General features: G+C 37.3%; 1 protein-coding gene across 1 annotated transcript in view; it reads left to right on the top strand.

Moving 5' to 3' along the window:
- The window catches only part of TBC1D5 (TBC1 domain family member 5), a gene marked incomplete at its 3' end in the record, with an annotated part of 285,960 nt that overhangs the window by 191,789 nt on the left and 76,707 nt on the right, over positions 1-17,464 (top strand). The gene's annotated exons all lie outside the window — the stretch shown is intronic.

The following is a 17,464-nucleotide window of genomic DNA, read 5'->3' on the forward strand; positions in this document are numbered from 1 at the left end:
AATGAAACTCAGTCTTGTAACTATAAAATAGAAAAGTCATTAAGCTCCACAAAGTTAGTGTCTACGTCAGCTAAAGGCACTAGTTCACTGATTCTGTACTCTGCCTAATTTGTAGTCCAGGCTGGGGTTTACTTGCGTGGTACCTCCTTGGTTAAAACACCTCCTCTGGCCTCAGTTCCTGGAAACAGATGTCATGCTTGCAACTACATCAGTCTCAGTTGCATCATCATCAATAAGTACAAAATTGCTAATAGTAATAGAACATATTGTTGTCATCCTCCTTTCAACTCCAGTGTTTTATCATCCAGGGTGCATACGTTTATTTGCACCCAAGTTACCTATATCCTTGCCATTAAGGGTTTACTTACTATCTTGCTAAAGCTGAGTTTCTCAGAATTAATAATTTTACATATATCTGTGCAATGGCACAACTGACAGCAATTGGTTCAATGCCTATGAGTTTTAATACTGATCATCAACGTTAAAGTGAAGGGGATTTGCATACTTCTACAAGGGGAATAACCTCAAAAAAATCAGAAATGAAGTATTTTGCCTCCTGTAAATTCCAACTGGTTTAGTAAAGTTTATCAAATCACTTTAAAGGATTGTTTTGTCTCTTCATGTAGCAGGATGTCTAGTTTTAAGGCAGTGATGCTAAACCAGTTGTTACAGTGCAGGTTCAGCATCAGTAGAGCCTTTGTCTGATTGAGAAAATAAAAAGGTATTGCCAAATAAATGTATCATTAGACATTAAAAAAAATCGACATCAGTACTTCAGGAAGTTTCCTGAGACACTGGAGAAAAAATACTTCTACACTACAGGTGTCTTCTTCTCTTGGCTAGTGTTCCTGACCAAATACAATAAATAAGTACTGGAAGGTATATGCTTCATGTACTCATACCAGTAATTAAACAGTTCATAGTGATGTGGTTGGCTGATAACATAGCAAGACAAGGTGTGTAAGTAGTAATAAAATCATTTCTTAAGGCAACCATTGTGGTTGAAGAAGTACACAGGCATTCATGTACACAAGCTTTTCTTCAACTCCGAAGTAGACCCACCAAACTGAAGACCCAAGTTTGAGTTAAGGTTATTGCTCTGAATTTAGCTAGTAAGTTATCAGCCAGTGAATCTGAAAGGTATCTGATGCCTGTGGAGTAGAAGTTTGTTAATAGAGGAGTCAAGTGGTAAGGTGGATTCTGACTAGGGATAGGAGAGAAGTAATTTACGGATTTTGAAATCTAAGGTTGAAAGTGCAGTGTACCTTAAAACTGGTGTCCTTATGTGTTTTTTTTTAATTTATTATTTCCAAACTTGTTCATGTTTCTAAAATAACATGTCTACATTTGCCCCATCAGCCTTCAAATAGCCTCTTTGCAAGCAGAATTGTGTCTTATACTGTGCACCATCCTTGCCTCACATATGCAGCTTTTTCCTTTCTTGATGTGTGTATTTAAAATTTGTATTTCAGAAGGGTGCATTCACAATCAGAAATTGTGACCTTTTATTGTTTTCTAATACTGATATGTTAACTGATCAATACCACCCTAACTTCAGGCAGTGCTAAGAAAAGAATATCCTTTATATGTATGAATCTCAGCCTCTGGGTTCGATGTGTGAAAAAAACCATCATTTTGTATATTGTGGTATTCATGAAAAAATTATTCATAATTGTTTCATCACAATATTAAAATACCACTTTTTAATTTAAGGATTTCACTGATAAAGATTTTAATATATAGTACTTGATGAAAGTTATTGTGCTTATCTTCCAAAAAGAGAGGAAAATGATGTGGGACAATAATTTGCGTATGGCTGTGTCTCCTGATTTCTAAATTGGTTCCTCATCCTGTGGGTTACTTTACTTTCCAAAGATAGATGTGCTTTCACTTACTTCTTTTATTCTCCATACTCTAGTTCTTACTCCTCGCCAAGTGCTTTCCTAAAGTTGGTGCTGGACTTAAAAAGTCATATTTGTTTGAACATAATCAAAACAAATTCCTCAGAGTCCATAGATTCTCACAAACTCAAGGTGAAGTCTGAGATTATGTGCATTTACTGAAGATAATTTTCAGCAGACAATTCAACAGGAAATTTAAATGTGATTGCTCCAACAATTTTTGTAGTACAAGTTGCTTCCCTCAAGTATAAGTGAAGTCTTAGTGTATAAACCTCTTTGAACCTCTGGGTTTAAACCTCAGACTTGGAGCTTCTAACAGGAAAAAAAAAAGAGATAATGCTGCAAGGATAGCCCACGTTTTCAAATTCTCTGATCCAAATCAGAGCTGTTGCTGAGTCAGCCTGTTTTGGGAAATCAAAAGCTTGCTAAACCGTCTGATCCTTTGAAGACCTTGTAAATTCTGTATGAAAGTGAAATCCATAAAATCATTGGTATTCTGAACCGTGACCTTTTAAAAGCAGGCATGGGATCACGTATCTAAGATTGTGGAATGCCATTCAAGGCAGTAAGAAAGTTTATAATAATCGTTGGCAGGTGTTTTCACAGCGTGGTTCAACTGACAGGGATAGATGCCACCTCCTCAAAGTATGCATTCTACCTGTCACAGACAACTAAATGCTCAATAGTGTAATTTCCTTCCAATAAAATACTGCCTACATCCCAAACAACCATGAGCAAGAATGAGTCAAGAATATGTGCCTTGAGGAACTACTGAGGTTATCACGAATCATCGCAGTCTGCTTTAGAGCACTACTCTGTTCCCACAACCCAAAGGGAATATTTCAGTCCATCTGGCAGGTGGTTTCCAGTGGTGGGTGCTGTGCTGCCTGGCATGATCTTTTCATCCAACAAATTCATATGGCTCCACTAGGCCTGATGCAGCACTGTGCGTATTTCTGGGTTCTTACCCTTCGGGTACATTGTGGCATCATTATGCCGGAGCATGGAAGAGTATGGTGAGATAAATTAGCCTTTAGGCACAGCCAGGCTCCAACCCATCCTTTTCACACCTCCTCTTAGGGATCATTTATCCTGTATCTGATCACATCCCCGTCCCATATCTCTATTTCTGTAAAAGCTGGGGAGCAGCCTGCAGAAGAGCCTACCCGTGCTCATGGAAATACCTCTGATGAAGCAGGTGTTCACCTCTACCCCATCAGACTGACACCTTCCCCAAATGTGTTTGCCAGTTGTAGGAAATGTCAGAAGATTGGAATATCAGGTACTTTTTCAGGCTGCCTAAAAACAATCCTGGAATGTCACCTTGTGCAACTCTGACATTAACATTGGAAAGTGGTAGGTTTGGAAAAAGACCTTTCTCTTCAGAAGTTAAAATAAGTGAAGGAAATAGATCAACGTATAAAGAGGGCAATGGAATTCAAATTAGTGTCATTCTGAGATATCTATTATTTCAGATGTGTGAGTGTGCAACAGGTTTTCTGCCAGAGAGCCAAAGAGGGATTTTTAGTGTCCCTTTTCTATGCTGAAATTTCTGAGAAGCAGGCAGAAAATTGGAACAAGAATTCTTTGCTGGAAGAATACTTCTGTTTGGTAAGAAACAAATAATAAAAAGTACTTTCTTGATTTCTGAAATGGTGCACCTGTTTGAGGTAGAGAGGGGTGTAAAACCCAGGATATTTTTCATTGTGGCTGGTTTTGGTCTGTATATAATTAGTTAATCTAAACCAGTAAATTAGCAGGGAAAAATAGCGTCTAGAAGTTCCAGACAAGCTTGCAGTGCCAAGATTAATCAGAAGCCCACATACAAATAGTAGAAGGGCCCTGCAAATACTTAATCTGATATAAAGAAGATAGAAATGGAGAAGAAACAGACTCCACTGTCTCTCTACAACACTGGCTGGAGTTGGGACTCAAGAGTTAAAGCATGGCTTGCCCTAAGACTTGTACTTTTGGTGCCCATGTGGCCAGTCCCAAAGGCATGTGGCAATGAATGTGCACCCAGCTCCCAGGACAACCCAAGCTCTCATATGTAGGATACCACATTGCCTTGCTGCGTGTGGCAAAATCTTTTCCTAGGACAGAGCTTCTTCCTAGCATAGAAATTTTGCAGACAACTACTTTGCCCAAGGAGGAATGATTATGGTCTTATCTGATCTGCCTGTATTTGAGGCATGGGTATGATTTGACTTTGGATGTGGATAGCATAGTTTTTAACTCTTTATCCTCCTAAATATTATTGGTACTAGATGAAAAGATAGCGTATGTTCAACTATACTATGTCCAAAATTTGTGGTTGGTTAAGTAGAAAACAGATACATCATCTTAACTGTAAGACTACACGGTCAACAGTCTTGTTATTCCTTTTGTTGTATTTGCGATTGTGTTCTTGCCATGGCCTGCAAAGTAGAAAGCAGATTTCCGGCATGGCAAAGAGCAGCGCTTCTCCCTCTGCAGGGTCACGTCTTCAGCTGCAGGATCTTTCCTCTGTCTCAGAAGCCATGTGGTGCAGGGGGAGAGCCGAGCAGACCCTTTGGAGAGAATAACCAGGTCAGCGCTGAGCAAGACCCATGTGCTGCCTTCACCTCCTACCAGCACCCGCTGTGCGTAAAGAAAAGCTGAGACTATTGCACAGGCTTAGGGCTGAGCCCAGCACACACATTACACACAAATTACCCCTTAGGTCACGTGTCCTCCACAGCTCCTATGAAAAAAATCCTCAGTGATACTTCCAGCTAAATCTTCTGTACTTTCTTGACTGCTCCTCTTTTTGTTCTTTCCCGCATAGAATTTATTTATCTCGTTTCCCTCTTTGAGTTATTTGCCTCCTTTCCACCCAGTCCCCCTCCGCATATGAATGTCTGTGTGCACAGATGGGATTTCTAGGACAGTCAGTAAATAATTTTCCACAAACACTGTTATTCAAAAACAAACTTGATCATCTCAATCAAAAGGGCATCAATGGAAAAAGGTTGGTTTTTTTTTTCCAGCCTTAAAGCAGATCCAGTCCCTCCTTTTTGCTGATAACTTCATTTTGCTGATAACTTTATTTTGCTGATATATCTCTATTAGTAGTGAGCTGTGCAAGGTGTGCACATAATTCTTGTTTTCTTACCTGGACATTTGTCAGCAAGTTTTGTGCCCAGAAGTCTTGCCAACTAAAATTCTTCTCTTTAAATAATGAGTTAAATTTAGTTTAAAATATTACACCTGCTCAAAATCCTCTGTCTATTTTTATTTATTTAGAATTACTTTTATGGTTTTAAATGATGCTTCTGTCTCCTCGCAGTGTGTGAAAGATCTATACAGATGGAAGATAATGACTATAAAAGGAAAGGTACCGTTAAGGTAGAGGTAGAAGTATTGGAAAAATAGATGAAAAATAGTGATCGTTGTTATTTTTAACACTTGCCAGTGAATTTCTGCAATACTGTGGGTTTTTCTCAAGTTCTGCACTTCCTAGAAACCTCTTACATAGTATCATTTTACTGTGATTTCCACAACGTTGGGTTATTGCTTCCTTGTCTCGTGTCCAAGATAGGGAAGCACACCTTCATCAGTTACGTATATGGCATCCCTATGCAGCAAGATGCTAATTCTTTAGTGCTTCCTACTCCTTTTAATAAAGACTAACTTGTTGATTCCTAACTGTGGACAACCAGTCAAGTTTGGAGTTGTCTTTGATTGCAAACATTTTGATTTTGAGTGACATGGCAAGATAAACACATTTGCGTTAGCTGATTTGCAAGAAATGTTAGGGAAGTGGTAAGACTACTGCTATGCTTTCAGGAGAAGAAAAAAAAAGGCAGCCTTCCATTATTAATGAATTTTTAAAGCTTCTCCTTGTGTCTTAGAGATTAACTTTTAGAGATGAGCAGGTATTCTGACCACAAAATGAAAAGAAAGAACAGTTAGAATAAGTTTGCTTTTAAGATATACTTTGTGATTTTAAAAGATGGCTCATAAAAATGTTCAGCTCATGTAGCTGTCGGTTCGGCTGACCAAGCTGACAGTAGCGCTGCCCCATGGTCCCTCTACTTGGAAATATACATTTCAAGCACACGGTAATATGTAACTCATAGGTGTATGAAATCATAATAGAACATTTCATCACACCTAAATAAGGTTAGGTGCATGCTGTCTGAATGGTTAACTGTTGAAAACATTGAGTACAAGACATTTGACACTAATTTTACTGGTCAAACCCTCCCCTGAAAGAAGTCTGCTTTGCCAAGCTGTTTCACGAGGTACGTTTTGCAGAGCAAGCCCGCCTTGATGGGTCGTCGCGTAAGCTACTTGACATTTGTCCCCAGTCAGACCGGATGCCACATGAAAAATTTACTCAGGCGCGGGGCTCCCAGGAATAAACATTTCTCTGGTGTTGCTCACCGGGGACTCGGCAAGGTGAGCGGAACTCCAACTTGTCACGGATGCTCTGTTCTGACAAACATAAGTAGATGCTAATGGCTAAATCGTGACAGAATAAAGTCCCACAACCATATGGCTAATTGCCACAACAATATCTTCAGTGTTATTAATCAAGTTTTCATAGTGTGCCATGATAATTGGAATAATTAGAAACAGCATAGGCATTGCTTGCCTCTGCCGCACTCACTGCAGACAGGGACCTGGAACAACCACAATTGCACTTTCAGTGCAGCGTTGTTTAGTGCTTTCCTTTCCAGCAAATACTGTGGTTAATTAATGAATTAGCTGTTTGCCACCAGAGTGTTTTGTTGCTTGCAGGGCTTCTGCAGGGGCACATAGGTAGCTAAATGAGACCACTAAGCCCTTGTGCATCTCCAAAAGGATGCGGTATTCCCATAAGGCTGCCTCTACGCAACACAAAACTTCACCATTGACAGGTACTTTGTTTCACAAAATTTGAATTTCCTACTCTTGTAACTGATAAGAAAACCAACTTTTTTTAAGTATATACAGAAAGGATAAAACATCTTAAATTGTGCAGCTTTTTCGCTTCAGTTTAAGTGAAAGCAAAACCCTGGATAGCAATGATGCAATTATCTTACCTTGCAAAAGAAATTAACTCTTACTTGCTGTACCCTGCCTGGTAATGGAATTGGGCTCCAAACTTATATTCTGCCTTTGAACTAAGATTATAAATGAAGTGGTGATTCTTATACTATTATTTACACTAAGCAGCTAAACCCTCATTTTTTGTGCTACCTATTGGAACAGCCTCACTTGTTTCTTATGTTCAGGGGTAGGACATCAGGGAGGAAATGCTTGTGTTTCCTTGGTGCGTACATCAACATGTAGTTGGCTGGTCACTCAAGCTGGCAGATTGATGATGATGACTCCCTTCACTGGATGAAGGCATTTAGCCAGACTAATAGATTAAAATGGACTGCTACATGTATGGCCTCTGAACAGCTTCTTAATTTAGTTTTAGAGCATACAATAGATGTAATATTGAATTCAGTGACAATATAAATCTTCTCTCCCTATTTTAAAAAACAAAGAAATTTCTCCTCTGGAGTGGAGAGCCACCCAGAGATTTTGAAATGTTATACACTTAAAGTCTGAAGAAATAAGCCCCCAATTCAGGAGTTAGGTAGAAATTCTGCCCGCTTTAGGTTTATTACTATTTAATTTTGACTCTCAAAGGGAAAGCATCTCTGAAATAAATCCGTTATACTGTGATGAAAAGAAGTAAAGAAAGCCAGGATTCTCTCCCATCTGAAGGCTAACTCGGAGGTGGTCAGGCCCCTGTGGGCAGCAGATCCAAAGATGGCATCTCCAGTAGAGTTCCCTCCTCTATGAATTTGCTTGGGTGCTCCAGTCATTCATGGGCGATACCCAAACAAAACCCTGGATACACAGAAAATGATACTTTAAATAAGTATTTGCCTAGCAGAGTTTTGCACGTATTTTGTTGTCCTATTATCTCTACACATATTTCATACCATTTCATTGGCAAGTAATTTATTTATCTATGCTGGTCCAGTTTTACCTATGTTCGTATTCAGCATAATTAGTAGGAATTTTTCTAATACTAAAACAAGGCTTTTACAAAAGGTATGTATAGTAAGATTTAGTTGACGTTAATAAAGCCTTCATTACTGGTGCCTGTTTTATTCTGAGCATGGCTGCCAAATAGCTTAATAAGTTTTTTTGTTTCATTCATATCAAGGTATCACAATTTCAATTACTTATGCTTTAAGCCCAGCTGAAAGATTAGCACTTTGTAAAGGCCCTGTCCTTTTACTTCAGGTATGCTTGATGTATATTTATGCAGTTTTATGACATAAAGGAGACAATCTGATATAAAAATTGATTTCGCTTAAAGTTACTTTATAATGCATATTCTTGGATATATTGCAATCCTTACTTTTATTATGAAAACCTGAAACTATGTCTTCAATATCAACTGGAGTCTCTGTAACACCAAAGAAAACAACTGTTCTGGAGAAATGGGATTAGAAAGGAAAAAAAATATTAACATGGATGGGTAAGGTAGTAGTACAGTCACAACAAGCATGTTGCCTTGTTGATTTAAATACAATGTGTTTTCCAAGAGTAGTTCCATTGCTGGACATAAGCAGATAGCTTCTGAAGAATTAAAAAACAAACAAACAAACAAAGAAGTTAACTCTCCCAAAATTTTTAGTATGTTTTATTTAGCATATGAGAAAAAAAGTTCATTTGATTTAACATTTCAATACAACACAGAAAGATGGTTCAACTTTTTATGGACAGAAAAGGCATTTTGTGATAGGGAAGTCTCCAATATATAATATAAATTTCGTAATATTTTATCAGCAGTTATTTGTTTACTTTATAGCTATTAACAAAGTTATCTCTATTCCTTTTATTTTAAAATATATATCATTTTTATTAAGTCTTGTCCAAGTGGCTTCTGCAGAGAAAGGTAGTAACTTGCAGAAGTTTTAACAATATGGAACAGTAAAATGTTATAGATTCCTCTTTTGAAGCGAGATTATACAAAAGGATCACAATCTTTTAAACCTACTGCACGCGTCTTGAATCGATGGATAAAGCTATTAGCAAATTTATTTTATCATCTTAAGAACTGTGCTTTAATTGCAACACTGAGAGTTGTTTTTCTAATATAATTTCTCCACTTTAAAACCAAATTTAATCATTGCTGTTTAAAGATGGAAAAGTTGGGGGGGTGGAGTTCCTAATTGCTAATAGCTGATATCAGTAGGAACTTCACTAATTTAGAAGTGCCTCTTTTGTTTCAATAGGTTTATTGCAGCAAACAGTGTTTAAAATCATTCACCTGTAATTATTTTCGCTAAAAAAAAAAAAGAAAAGAAAATGTTTTTGCTACACTGCAGTGATTTTTCAAAACAAAATGCACGTGTCATCAGTATTTAGGACTGTGGATTGAAATTGCATAGAGGCAAATAGCAGTAAGAATTCAGTATGCACCCTTAAGGTCTTACATTTTTCTCTTATGAGTGCAGATATTGGTCATTAAATTAGGGGCTTAGGTATGTATCAGAGATGAAGTCTCATTCTCCTTGCATTTATCGGGTGTTTATAATTGATTTCAAAAGGTCTTTCCCAGTAGACTGTAGTAGCCCCCTCTGATCTTGCTAGTTTATCACCGCAATATTGTCACACTAAACCTTACTTCTAAAACCTGGGTATTGGCTGAGCTGTTTAAATTTAGTTGTTCCTTTTAGATGAGTCATGATATAACATCTGGATCCTTCGTGTTGTCACCTCTGTATTTTGGCCAACATTTAAAAAATTAGTGCCTCAGATTCGATCTGTGGTATTTTTTGTCAACTTGAAGCACCTGTCACTGAAACTATGTTAGATATTTCATTGCGATCATTCTTTATAATGCACCCTTCACAATAACAAATGGTCAGTAAATTCTTATAGTCCAGTAACTGGACATCATATTTACTGCAAAGACAGGCTAGTGATATCTATACAATGCTTGTAAGAGCCATTAATTACAGAGCCTTTACAAAGTGGTGTGTATGTGAAATACTAAAACTGTCGTATTTTAACTCTTAATATTTAGAAGGAAAGTAAAAGCAACTGAAGAGGGTACTTTTCTCCCACTGCAGAGAGTTTCTTTAATTGCTACATGCAGTGTAAGTCTCTGATCACTTAAGAGTTACATCCACAATATAAATTTCCACCTAAAGTTCCAGTTTCTCCTATCTTCCCTGCTGAAAAACTGGGAAATTTGTTTCTATTTTCTCTTCAAAACACATGCAAGTTCTTGGCTCTGTTTTTGAAGTTTTTAGTGCTATGGAAAAGCCAGTTGCAAACTTTTCTCTGATACTAATCAAATCCATTTTCGAATCAGTCGAACAGGATAATGACAGAGGGTGGGGTTTTTTTCACTCGTTCCTATTCTGCAAGCTGATAGTCTTGTAATATCTCAAAATGTTAGCGGGATGAAGTGGAGAGCAGAAGTGTCTGTAATCTAACCAAGCCAGTACAGCAAACTCGAACTGATGAAGATCAGAAATTATGATGAAAACAGTCCTTGTATCTTACAATGTGTTAGTCCATAACTACTGTTACAAATAAATGTAGATTCAAGCTTCTCCAGAAATGGACTATTTTAAATTTGATATGAGAACCATTAGCAAAGCCTGCAAATAAAACTATTACCTTAAGAAACATTTGAAAACTAGAATTCTCTCAGAGAAGGTCAAAAGCAAGTTGACCCATTAGGTAAAGAAAAGGTGAAGCAATTACATGCACATTAAGAGCTTATTTCAGCCAAATGTAGTATTGCGGTTTTACTTTAAGAAGATCTATTAAATGATTTGCAAAATCGGAACAGTAAACCAAGATTATCCAGATCTATAAGTTTAATTATTCTGAATTCCTACTTTTATAGGTCTTTATCAAATAATCTCTGAATCATGTCCAATCTTCCATGATATCACTCCAGAATTATATAAAAACATCTGATGAGAATTTTAAGATTCAAATATGGAAAACCACCAATGTTGGTTTCTGCAGTGGTGTACTGCCATTACAAGGGTTTTATTTTTGTTTGTGAGGTTATTGTAGAAGGGGAGAACAACTTGTGGTGTTCTTTTGGTGTATATTTCACATGCTTTTTTACTGGTGTGAATTTGCATATCATTTGTCTTCCCCTTGGTGAAGCTGTGCTGTCTGTTCCCAATGATTTTCCTGTCCTTCATGTGCCTGGAAATGGTTTCCAGGATAAGCTGCTCCATCTTCTTCCCAGGGATTGAGGTGAGGCTGACTGGCCTGTAGTTCCATCGGTCATCCTCCTTAACCTTCTTGAAGATAGGAGTGACGCTTGCTTTCCACCAGTCTTTAGACGTTCTCCTGGTTGTCATGATTGATCAAATATTATTACAAATGGCCTCGCAAAGACATCCACCAGCTCCCTCCACATTTATGGATGCATCCTATTCAGAGCCCATGGATTTATGTATGTCCAGTTTGCTTCAGTATTCCCTAGCCTGATCCACCAAGGGTATGTCTTCCTTGCCCCAGCATTTTCCTTTGTCTCTGGGACCTAGGGTTCCTGAAAGGCAGTTTTGCTAATGAAGACAGAGGTGAAGAGGGCATTCAGTATTCAGCCTTTTCCATGTCATATATAATCAGATACCCTGCGTATAGAGTGGAAATGTTGAACATAGTTTCAAAAACAGGGATGGTTTTTAGTGAGTATGGTGACTAGTAATCCTCTTCATACAAGTTTTTTAAAGCAAGTTCCTTATTGTTGGGGTGTATACTACAGCAGGGTGAAGTGGCAGGAGAAATGTACACTTTGCAACTGCTGTATGAAGAAGCAAAATGCATCACACTTGTCAGCATTAAGTGGATTCCCATAAACTCGCACAACATAACTTCCAAAACAAATTCAGAAGAACCTGAAAGTGCAAGTATCAACACTTAAAATAGTACAACAAGCTAGAACTACATTGGGGACCAAAACCTTAGCAAGAACATGAAGGAAAATTATCTTCCCTCTAGCGGGGGCACCACCACTTCTGGTGAACGTGTCCAAGGCACCCAGCAGTAGTTGCTGGTATCACCCAAGAAGCTGGCTGTGGGTGGCAGCCCAGGTGACAGTGACAGCCATGGAAAAGCTGAAGCTAAGGGTAGCACCATTGTCGAAACAGGTTCCTAAAGTTAGTTGTGAACTGGAAGAGAAACATACCCAAAGCAGGCACACAGGTTCAATAGTTTTATTGTATAAATTGTATTGTATAATATTTCTAAAAATATTAAACATCACTGCTATGAAGATGCAATGGCACCTTTTTCATTAAGCGCATTCCTGCAAATGAGTATATTAAAATTGGTCTGGCTTAAGACAGCGGTAGGACCTTGTGCAAAGATGGGTAAATTACAGTAAGGAGGAGGAGATAATTATTAGGAATTCATTTTTTAGAAAGAAAAACCTTCTTTAATAAGGAAATGTGTAGAGTCTTCCAAAAATGGAAAGAATTTTTCTTATATGCAAAACTGAGTAATCTTTGCAAGTAATCTTGAAGAAACCAAATGGGAAGGGAAATAATCCACATAACAATTAGATGTTCATGTCATTTATTTGTAAAAATAAAATTAAAGCTATTTATTTTAAAGAGATATGCTAGTCTGTGTTTGATAAGGTAATCACTGTTAAAAATTTTCAGGATATGTAGAGCAGCAGGAAGTTTCAATAGGACAAATCAAAACCTTTCTCCCCAGTGGAAAGAAGGCAACAAAGTAAACTACATACAGTATTGTTGTACATAGCTTAGCCTAAATTTGAGTAGATTTATGTTAATAAATGAATGTTTATTATAATTATTATTTAATTTTAAATATTTATTTTCTGATGGGAAAACCTGTGGCAGAGTCTGAAACCCATATAATCCATAATGTAAACGTGTAGTTTCATTTTTGTTTGAATTGTTTTCAAACTCCATATTTTTTATCTTTACATAATGGCCCAGTATCTAAGCTTTGAAACAGAAAGCATATGGATTTTATCATTGTTTTTGAAGTTCAGGGGGTTTTAATATAACTAGATAAAACTTTAGGAAAAGAATGGGTGTGACTACAAAGCAAACAGAATTTGAACCAGGAAAAAAAATGAATAAGCTACCCTGTGTCCACCCAGCAGTAGAGCCACAGTTCATGCATGTGGTGCAGTGATCCACCAAATCTTCATGCAGCCAGTACCGGAGAAGCTGGATGAAATGACGACCCCACGTGAGAGGTCAGGACAGGACAATCCCACACAGATCACAGTGACACCAAAGCGTGTGTGTCGTTCTCTGGCGGAATAGTAGTCCACATACAAACCTGAAATTATTATACTTAAACAGATAAGGCAGATGTATGAGCACACATAAGAAGAATCTTTTTTATATACTTTCCATTATCTCTAAGGAGAAGCCGAATGATTTGTTAGATGCTGGCACACATTTTTTCCCTCCTTATCACACTTGCCTACAATCAGCATACACTGCTGGAGACGATGTGGTAGAAATCTGTAATATTTAAATGTTTTACAGCCTAAGGGAAATCTGATCATCTTGTCTGCCTTCTCAAATGACAAAGGCCGCATTATTTTATCCAATAAATCTAGAATTAACATTTGAATTTATGGCTGAAGTAAACACATCTTCTAGCAAGATGTCTGTTTTCATCCCCTTCACAAGTAGATTAAGGCAAAAAATTGAACATATGCTGTAACAATATCTCACTGTACATCCTTTATGGGTGGTGTGCATATGAGGGTATGCTGTGTGTAAAATTTTCAGCGTTTAGCTCGAATACATCAGAAATCTCTGTAAATCCCTGAAGGTCTGATGAGCTTTGCACATAATGTTTTATACCAGTTTTTTGGCTTTATTGGGATTTCACATGCTTTTTTCTGTTGTGACAAAATATTGGATTTTAATAAGGTTTTGTTTATTTTAGAAATGTCATTTTGTTAATTGTTACACTCAGCTTTTTTGCATTTCTTCTCATCCGTGATCATTAAGAATTTCTCATGCACCACGAGCAGTACAGCCCTTCCACAAGACCCTTGTAGAAGAGTAACTTAAAGAACAAGTTCTGATTATACCTTGGGCATGTTTCCTTCACTGTCTTGTATCATTTGAAGGTTTCTTAATACCTTTAGGACATTCTACACAAAACCTCTGAGCTGTATAAAGCCATGAGAGTCTTACCAAGAACAAGAGTAGTGCCCAGAGTAGCACATCCTGCCTGGCATTTAACTGTCTAATTCTTTGTCTTCCATATTGCTTTACATTATTTTGAAAGTGTTATACGAATGTCGCTCCTCAGCCTTTTTCCATATCATATTTTTGAACAAGCGGATCACAGCTCAAGTCTGTCTGCCCTTTCTCCTGAATTATTGACCATGACTTTACATAGTAAATTGCACTGGCTACAAATGTTTGCTTGAACATAATTCATGACAGAGTTTAAAGAGACAGAGCTTACATATCATTTTCTCAGTCTGTAAACAACTGATGTTAATTCTGGCATTTCTCAGCTTCCGAGTGCTTATTTTTGATAAGATTGTGTTCTTTTCCATACTTACAGTCCATTTAAATGATTTTCTTATTTAAATAAAAAAAAAAAAAGCAGCAAAACTTGCACTGGAAATTATACTTACATCCTGCAAAATCCTAAAATCCAAAAGACTTCCCCTCACCAGTCTTGCAAGCATTGGAAAGCAGATCAACAGCGTCCTCCGCCATCACATCAGCTGCGCGGCACTGGCCACTGTGGGTGGGTGATTCAACCTTGGCCAGGAGCGCACAGCTGGGGTGAAGGACCAGGAATTCTCCGCAGGGGTGGCAGGTGCACCCTTGGGTTGATGGGAAGAGTTAGGAAGAAATAGAACCTACTCTGTGGAAATCCACACTCTGCTGTGTTTAAGTCAACCAAGGAATTGTCGGATTTGAGCTTTTTTTTCGTATACGCAGCAAAAAGGAAATAGCAGAGACCTTGTTGTTTTGATTCTAGACCTTCTTAATGAAATGCTTGGGGAAAAAATAAGTTAAGCATGAGCAGAATTTTTTTTTAACCTTGTTCTAATGAATAGTATCAATGAATAAAAAATACCAAGCTTTGAGCAGATGCGTGGAGTGGAAATTGTACTGATGATTGTATTTAGCAAAAGGATAAATGACTGAAAACAGGCTTTTACAGTAGAGTTTTTAGGGAGCTTGGTACAAGTTGTAGGTCCTAGATTTAGTCATTTAGAAGTAGCTTCGGAGTCATGCTTTCTCTTTCCTGGTATTGTGTTTTTTTCTTATTCTTTCTGATTTCTATTGTGCTGTTTTGTCCTTGTAAACACTCCTAAACTGTTTCTATTGCCTCATCTGTAACCATTTCTTAGGCCTATTTCATTTTTTTAAAGAACTCTCTGCCTTCCAAGAAGACAGAGAAGATAACCAGCTGAATATGTGTATTGATGCTTGGAGAATTGTCCTGTAGATCTCAGTTAAAATAGTTGTGGTTTTTGATAAAACTGGTAAGACTGGATCATTTCCTTATTTAATGGCTTTGCTAGAGCACAGTTTTCTTCTCCTTTCTCTCTGTTGTAGGTCATTAATGAATCATTAGCTGATCAGTAATTACTGATCTTTTGAGAATATTGGTTTAATTATTTGAGAATCATAAGTGAAAGATACAGTTACATATTCTGCAGTGTAGGTAGTAGTACCTTGGTGTATTATGGCTTTAAAGAATCTGTTTGTGGGGTTTTTTGTAGGTTTTAATTGCTGAGTATGCCTGGTAAAATATGAATTATCGTATTACTGTATGTGATAAAAGGTATACTGTTGTGAGCCTCACAGTCTGCAGGTGTAACAGATGTAAGGCAAGATTAACAGGACAGAACAATAATTAAACCACAGACAGCCATCTCAAAAAAAAAAAACAACAAGGTTTGTCACGTCCAATGCAATTAGGAAATGTGTCTTAAATTCTCTGCAAATATTTGTAAAAGCAATAAGAACATGTTAGTTTGGAAGACAGCTTTTCAGTGTGGACACTTACTTTAAGGAATTAAGATCCCTTTTTATGCATAGAAAAGCTGAGTGAAGTCCTGCCATATGGCAGCATGGTTCATAGGCAATAGGGTCCTTGGCTTATAGATGCTATGAGCTAAATACTGCTGAACAAAATAAGAGAACAGTCAGTATATATGCATTTTTAACAGTATGAACTGCTTACTCCCTTTAAGACGAGAAGGTTCAAATAATTAACGGTAATATTATGGTTGCAAAAAGAAGTCCAGTTGTTCTGCAGCAGCCTACATCTGTGAAATGTGGTACCTCTGGGGACTGAGATTTAATTTTCCCAGGAGAAAGTATAAAAGCAGGAGAAAAAAGTAATGACTTCTGCTTGAGCAGAATAAACCTGCATCTACAAACGATTAACACTGTATAATGAAGTAGTAAAGAAGCAAAGGAGATTTCTAATAAAAGACTAATAACAAATCCCATTATACCGTGGTGTATTTTTTTCCCTTGAAGTGTATTAGACCTTTAGCAAGGCTTCTGAATGAGACTGGGTAGTTGCAAGCAAAGTCAGTTCAAATGCTTCAAGCTTAGCTGAAATTTATTGCCTAACAGTTTGTGTAACTTGAAAGTTGTGGTTTTACAGGTGGAAGGGATTGTTAATGCAAGTAATAGGTTTCATGCAGAGTTTGGGTAATGTTTGTGTCACCACAGGAAAAGTCTCCTGTAGACTAGGCACTGTAAAGTAACGTGCCACTATATGGTAAAATCCCTTAGACAGAAGAGAAGTGGTATTAAACGCACTAGTTAAGCCTCACTTTTGTGTTAACAGCTCTTCTGACTTCTCCTCTTGAGGCCTGAAAATAAGTCCTCATAGGAAAGGGGTTTTTATCAGAGAGGTAAACACAGAGTTTGTGTTTGGTCATAGCTAGTATTGTGACTTCAATAATTACTATGCTAACATTAAAAGTTACAAGACTTAGGCTATCTAAAACACTTGTGGTCGACCGACGTGTTGAAATTCATTTGTCTAGAAATGAACTTTTATTACTGCAATCAGGAAAAAAAGGCCTGGTACAAAAGTGGTTAAACATGAATTCTTGGTGAAATTTCTAGTTGCCTTTTTAGAAATTTTTGTGAGTTTTAAAGAATGACTTAATTTGCTTAGGAGAAATTTGCAATCAATCTTTTCTTGCCACTGAATAAACAGATTCCACATGCGTAGTAATTTGCATATCCCAGCTAAAAATGTAATACATTATTTTTAAGTCCATTTCGTAATAACTATTTCAGGATTAATGTTGCTAACTATTCTTTAGCTCTTTCAGATTTAACCTTAGATAATCCTACCCAAAAATGTACAAAGCTGGCAGGTCTGTTCTGGAATTGAAACAGAAGGGACCTTTCCTGAGGTCAGCAAGTAAGTTAGTGTAAGAGCCAGAACTGGAAATGAGAAATCTTGAGAAATATTTTCTTCTACTGCATCTCAAGCTTCCAGTCTCAAGCAAATATTACATTTAATAAGACAGACTTTCACAATTTGCTAGGTATGAAAACAGCACAGATATG

The sequence above is a fragment of the Nesoenas mayeri genome, assembly GCF_963082525.1.
Source record: "Nesoenas mayeri genome assembly, chromosome: 2".
NCBI lineage: Eukaryota > Metazoa > Chordata > Aves > Columbiformes > Columbidae > Nesoenas > Nesoenas mayeri.